This window comes from Peromyscus leucopus, chromosome X (assembly GCF_004664715.2).
Source record: "Peromyscus leucopus breed LL Stock chromosome X, UCI_PerLeu_2.1, whole genome shotgun sequence".
Classification (NCBI taxonomy): domain Eukaryota; kingdom Metazoa; phylum Chordata; class Mammalia; order Rodentia; family Cricetidae; genus Peromyscus; species Peromyscus leucopus.
The window spans coordinates 73,147,972-73,154,416 of NC_051083.1; positions in this window are offsets into that span (position 1 = coordinate 73,147,972).

Sequence of the window (6,445 nt, forward strand, 5' to 3'; positions counted from 1 at the left end):
ACAACTCTTCTGGAAGTCCTGAATTTGGTGGCTCAAAGCTACTTATAACTCTAGCTACAAGAGATCCAACACCCACTTCTGATCTCTACAGACTTGTATACCTGTTGCATGTACACATTCAGACAGAAGCACATACACATAAGTAAAAATAAATACAATAAAATGGAAGACAGGAAGTTATTATTCCTGGAACTGGAGCCTATGTATGACAAAAAATTCACAACAAATTATAGCATGTAGTTAGGGTTGTAAACTACTGCCATGAGTAATAATTCATACTCATAAAGTAGAAAATCCTTGCTACTTAACAAAGAAGTGCAAATTTTGGGCTAAATTTCTGTTCCAATGAATTGGTTTCTTCATTTTAACAATAGTCTAAATGATCTTACACATGTTAATTATGATTATCCCTAGACAGGTGAATGAATTCATGTGGTTGAAAGAAATTATGTCAGTCTTTCCTCCAAGGATACTAAAATAGGGCAAATACCTCATAGTAGATTCATGATTTACCTTTCCAATTATATACTTTAGTCTTGTTGATAGCCTGTATTTCTATATCTTGAGTGAATTTAAGTACTTTTCCCAAATTTTCAGTTCTAAGTTTTTTAGCGTCTTTCAGAAAATATTTGCCAGGAATCCTGCTTTTGTTTTTGCTTTGCATTTTGTTGGAAAGAGTCTCAATATGCTCCCTAGGCTGGCCTGGAACTCACGATGTAGCTCAGTTTTGCTTCAAACTCATATCCCCTCCTACCTCAGCTTCTGAAGTTTTGGACTTGAGGACATGACTCACAATGACATGCTAGACTAGAGCCCTTGCAAACATGGTGATAGCCTTTAATCCCACTGACTTAAGGGTCACCCTTGAGAAAGTTTTACTATGCATAAGCCGAACCATATTTAAGCATCATTTTCTGATTTTATACCACTGGCACAGAAAATTATCTCTTAATTCTCAGTCTGTCTTTGAAAACTCTGTAAGGTCAGTCAGTGAACTTCAGGATACTAAAATTCAATTGAGAATTTCTGTTTTAACCAGATAACCTGGTATGATAGAATTCTCTCCTGCAGTCTTTGTTAACATGTCTTCTATAAGTAAAACAGCCATAAGTCATTCTACATGGCAATTAAAATATTGAGAGAAAAATAATTCATCTGATGCTTGAAATCTTCAAATCATCTGAGTACACTAAAAACACTTGTTGCCATGACTAATTAGTATTTTAGTATAGTTTGGAGGCTTGATCTTATTGTATTTCTGGAAAAATTATTTCACATTCTTCACCTCTTTCTTAAAATGTTATCTACTGCAGTGCATGATGATCTAGAAGCATAATAATTTGACATATCTATCTAATAAACTGCTACTATAGTTTTAAGTTCCATATATACATAATACAAATATTATTGCAACTCAAAATGATTTTATATGAATGCATCATTCAATTTTTAAAGTTGAAAATTTTAAAATGGACTTTTCTTGATGAGCATGAGCTAAAGACTTAAGTTTGAGGACTGTAAGCAAATAAAAATGTAATTCAGATCTAAAGAAGAGTTATGCTACTCAGAGGAAAATAACTAGAATTAATTTGCATTTTAGTAATCAGTAATAGGGGTTATGAGGTGTCAATTATGTTCCACATATGACCTTTTTAAATTTCTAGGTAATGTACCTCAATTAATTGTCTGTGGCATCATAAAGAACCTTTTTCATTGCAGCATGACTATGAAAAGCAATAAAATTCTTTCTATGCAGCTGAAGTATGAAATGTACAACTGACCTTAGCACTTAGCAGTAGCTCACTGTGTTAATGTAGATTTTCTATTGGCATAAATTTCCATTTAGTCAAAAGTGTGAGAAGCTCACCTAACAATTTCTAACTAGCCACAGTGAGGTTTCTGAAGTTATAGAAATGCCCATGCTTTTAGGACCATATTCCACTACCTGTTGTGTAAATATATAATGAAAATTAATTTGGAATTGTCTAACTACCATAATCAGCTACATTGGAAACATAGTATTGTTGGAACAACTTTAGTTCTTATTGAAAGTTTGTAGATTGACTCTGAACTTTCAAAAACTGAAAAAAACTAGAAAGTTATTTCCTTGTAATTCATTTACTTACTTTAATATTCACAAATTAACTTAAGTTTTGAATAAGGTAAGTAATAATAAAAGCAGGAAGTTACATTGTTATGAGAATTTAAGCATCTCTCTTCTAGCTTTTAAACAATGAACCTCTCCTGAACCCTATACTGGCCCCCTAACATGATATCTACCTTGTTGATCTCCCTCTCTGTCTTTCCCCCAACTTGACCATCCGAAAGACACCTCATATTCCCATCCCCCATTCCCTGCTTTATATCTCCCCCTGCCCCCAGTTTACCCAGGAGATCTCATTTATTTCCCCTTCCAAGGGCAATCCATGCATGCCCCTTAGGGTACTCCTTGTTACCTAGTTTCTCTAGGGCTATATATTATAACCTGGTTATCCTCTGCTTTGCATCTACTATCCACTTAGGAGTGAGTAAACACCATGTTTGTCTTTTTGGGTCTGAGTTACCTCACTCAGAATGCTTTTTCTACTTCCATCAATTTGCTTCAAATTTCTGGTGTCCTTGTTTTATATAGTTGAGTAATATTCCATTGTGTAAATGTACCACATTTTCTTTATCCATTCTTCAGTTGAGGAGCATCTAGGCTGTCTCCAGGTTCTGGCTATTATCAATGATGCTACTATGTTCATAAAATTTAAGGTTTTCCTGTGCACAGAAGTAGGTTGTTAACTCAAATGTCCAGTGCCAGTTTTGAAATAGGTGTCTATGTGTTGTTGGCCAGTGAGCTACCAGAGGTTTCCAAAACAATATAAGCTATTCCTATAGTACTTGACTTTCCACCAGAGTATGGCAGTAAGACCCAGTTTCTGAAGAGACTACACATTTGAATACAGTCCACAAAGAAATCAAGTGGAAATGAGCTGAAAACTTCTTTCCTGCAGCCTAGGGTTCATGGTGCTGGGAGGTACATTGTAAGTTTCTTGGGGAGAAAGGATAGCAATCTTATCAATATTTGGACTCTGCATACTACAGTACCACTTGAGGCAAAATATGTTTTTTGGTGCTGTGGGATAATGCTTTTGTATACTGGTTTAATAAAATGCTGATTGGCCAGTAGTCAGGCAGGAAGTATAGGTGGGGTGAGCAGACAAGAATTCTGAGAAGAAGAAGAAGGGCTGAGTCAGGAGTCACCAGCCAGACACAGAGGAAGCAAGATGTGAAGGCAGAACTGAAAAAAGGTACCAAACCATGTGGGTAAACATAAATTAGAATTATGGGTTAATTTAAGTGTAAGAGCTAGTCAGTAATAAGCCTGAGCTAATGGCCAAGCAGTTATAATTAATATAAGCTTCTGAGTGATTATTTTATATGTGGACGATGCAACTTTTGGGGTCTGGTGGGATTAGAGAAACCTTCCCACTATGCTCTGGTACAGTTGTGACATGAATACTTTGGGCATAACCAGACACTTTCAGATTGGATAGAAAGTCTGCTACTTTGGACAAATTCTATCTAAAAACATGGTCAAAAGTCTGTGACTAGAGATACCATATGCCAGAAGTGGGGAATCTACTACTGTATTTTTAATAAAATGACATGAAGTAAAGCTTCTTATTAAATATTTACCAATATTTCTCTCAGTCTTGGTGCAATAAACATCTTTTTACAGTATGCAATAGTTTAAATAGATTCATAACTGTTCCAAGTGGTAAAACTCAGCAACTGTGGAGTGCTTTGTTGAATAAGAGATCTATATCAAGACTTGGGGAACAACCTGGAAGTGTGAATAGAAAACATGGAAGAAAGACTGCTATGACACATTGTGCTCTGGGTATGACATGGACATTGCAATCACAAACACATTGTAGCTATAATCATCTGCACAAAGTGTTCACTGAATATGACATGAAAGAATGAGAGGGATGATTGTGAAGGAGGAGAAGGGAAAGAAGATGATGAAGATGATAAGGATGATCAGCAGGAGTGACATGAGCATAAATGAGGTTACTAGAGGATGAATAGATCACAACACCTTGTACAAATGTAAGAAATTATTAAAAATATATAAAAATATACCTATTTCCCTGCTTGGAATACTAATGCTATCTACTTAGAATACTAATCCTATTCTTTTTCTAAAGTAGTGTCAATTCTGGAAGGTTAGAAATGTTTCTTGTAGACAGCATAAAGGCAGATCATGTTTTGTGGTACAATTAACTAGTTTGCATATTTTGACTTAGGAATTAAAGCAACTATTGTTGTAATTTGGTACTGAAAGACATGTATAAAAAATCTGTCATTTTGTTGATTTTGTGGAGTTTGTTTTCTTAGTCTTAATTTACATAGTCATTGTCCTTGAATAATGTACTTTTTCTGTAGTACCTGAGATTTGTTTTAAAATGTGTTTCTTTAGTGTTTTATAATTTTGCAGTGTTTAGTGCTCAGATCTTTTACTGATTTTCTTGAGTTTATAAAAGACCTTTGCTGTAGACGCAAAGAAACACATTTGAAATGCCTTGACTAATTGGAAGGTTAGACAGAATGCATGGATTTTAAGACTAAGTACTGGTAAAATTTCACAGTATCTTAAGTGATTAATAGATTCAGTGCCATCTATATCAAAATCTCATAGAATATTTATAAAGTAGAATAAACCATAATCCATTTAAGAATTTTTAGAGATCTAGTCAATGAGATCTTCAGCAAAAATCAAACCTCAAAGCATGACACTTAACAAGATCAACAAAACAAAACCTGTATTTTTGCATGCACAACAAAACTTACAAAACAGAGTAAAGAAAAATATATTATATATGATTAGTTTTAGAAATAAAAAAAATTCTTAATATTTGTTTATTTTTAAAATTTGGTTGATATAGTGATTTTATTGTGGCAACAACATAGAAAGACCTTTAATTAATCTTTTAATTAATGGAGAAAAGACAGCAGTATGAAGTTCTGTGCCATTGGTGAAACAATCAATGTTTATTCTAAGGTGCTCATGGATCAATAGCTGAACATTAATTTATACAAGGGTATTTTAGGGATGAAGTGCTATATTTTATATTAAAGGGGAAATACATTGTTTATACTATACCCTAAATGTAGCAGGGTCCTTTGTTGTTGTTCCCTTTGGGGGTGGGGGCCAAGTAGGAGCAGAGTCAAACCAGACTCCGGGAGAATGTCGAAACAACAAGCTCAGTTTATTCAGGAAGAGGCAAGTCTTATATACCCCCCACCCCACCCTGGGGGGAGGTCTGATGAATATGCATCAGCTGGTGTGACATGGCTGCCATTCATTGGTCCAAGTCATCTCCAGATCATGTTTCAACTGCTGTTGCTAAGACCATCAGGCAGACCCAGTCTGGCTCTCAGAAAAGTATCTTTTTTACATGTTTGGGCCATCTGGCCCTCAAGCCCGTTAGGGATGAGTCATCCCACACCTAAACAGGCTGTTTCTTCCAGAATTAAATTCAATAACTTAGTTAAACATTTTAAAATCAATTGGCATATCACCAAATATATATATATGACAATATATATATGACAAATATATATATTACAATCCTGAATGATTCAACCACAAATGGGACATCAATATTACTCCACACAAGCAAAGCACAGGGGACCATTTTGGAGAAGGGAGCAGAAAGACTGTGGGAGCCATAGGTCAGGGAAGACCAGGGCAAAATTGTATTTCTTGGGCATCAAAGTACTACTGTACTCATGAACTCAAAACAACTGTGGTTGCCAGCACATCTGTCATTTGTCTTCTTTTAGTCTATATAAAATTTTTGGATTCTTTACATATTCTAAACACTAATCCTTTGTAAGCTGAAAAATATACTTTTCAAATTTTTGAGTTTCCTCTTTACTTGCTTGTTTTGTTTCCTTGGCTGTGCAAGCTTTTAGTTTTAGTCCCACTTATCAGTTGTTTAACCTTATTCCTAGACAAATGGAGTCCTATTCAAAAAGTCCTTTCCTGCACCTATATTTACTCCTAGCAGTTTTTCTGTTTCAGGTTTCAAATTGAAGTCAGTTGGAGCTACTTTTTTTGCAGGGTGAAAGATATGGGTCTAATTTCATTCTTTATGTAGACACCCAGTTTCTCCATCACTGATTGTTGAACATGATGTCTTTTCTCCATTTTATATTTTTGGTAACCTAGTAAAATATGGAATGTCTGTAGTGTTGTACATTCATGTTTAGGTCTGTCTTGTATTTGTTCTCTATGTATGTTTTGATGCCAGTGTCATATTGTTTTTCTAACTAGAGATCTACAATATGTCTTGAAATCTGGAAAGTTAAACATTCCAGCATTATTCTTTTTGCTCTGGATTGTGTTGGTTTCATGAGGACTTTGGGGTTCCAAATAAATTGTAGATTA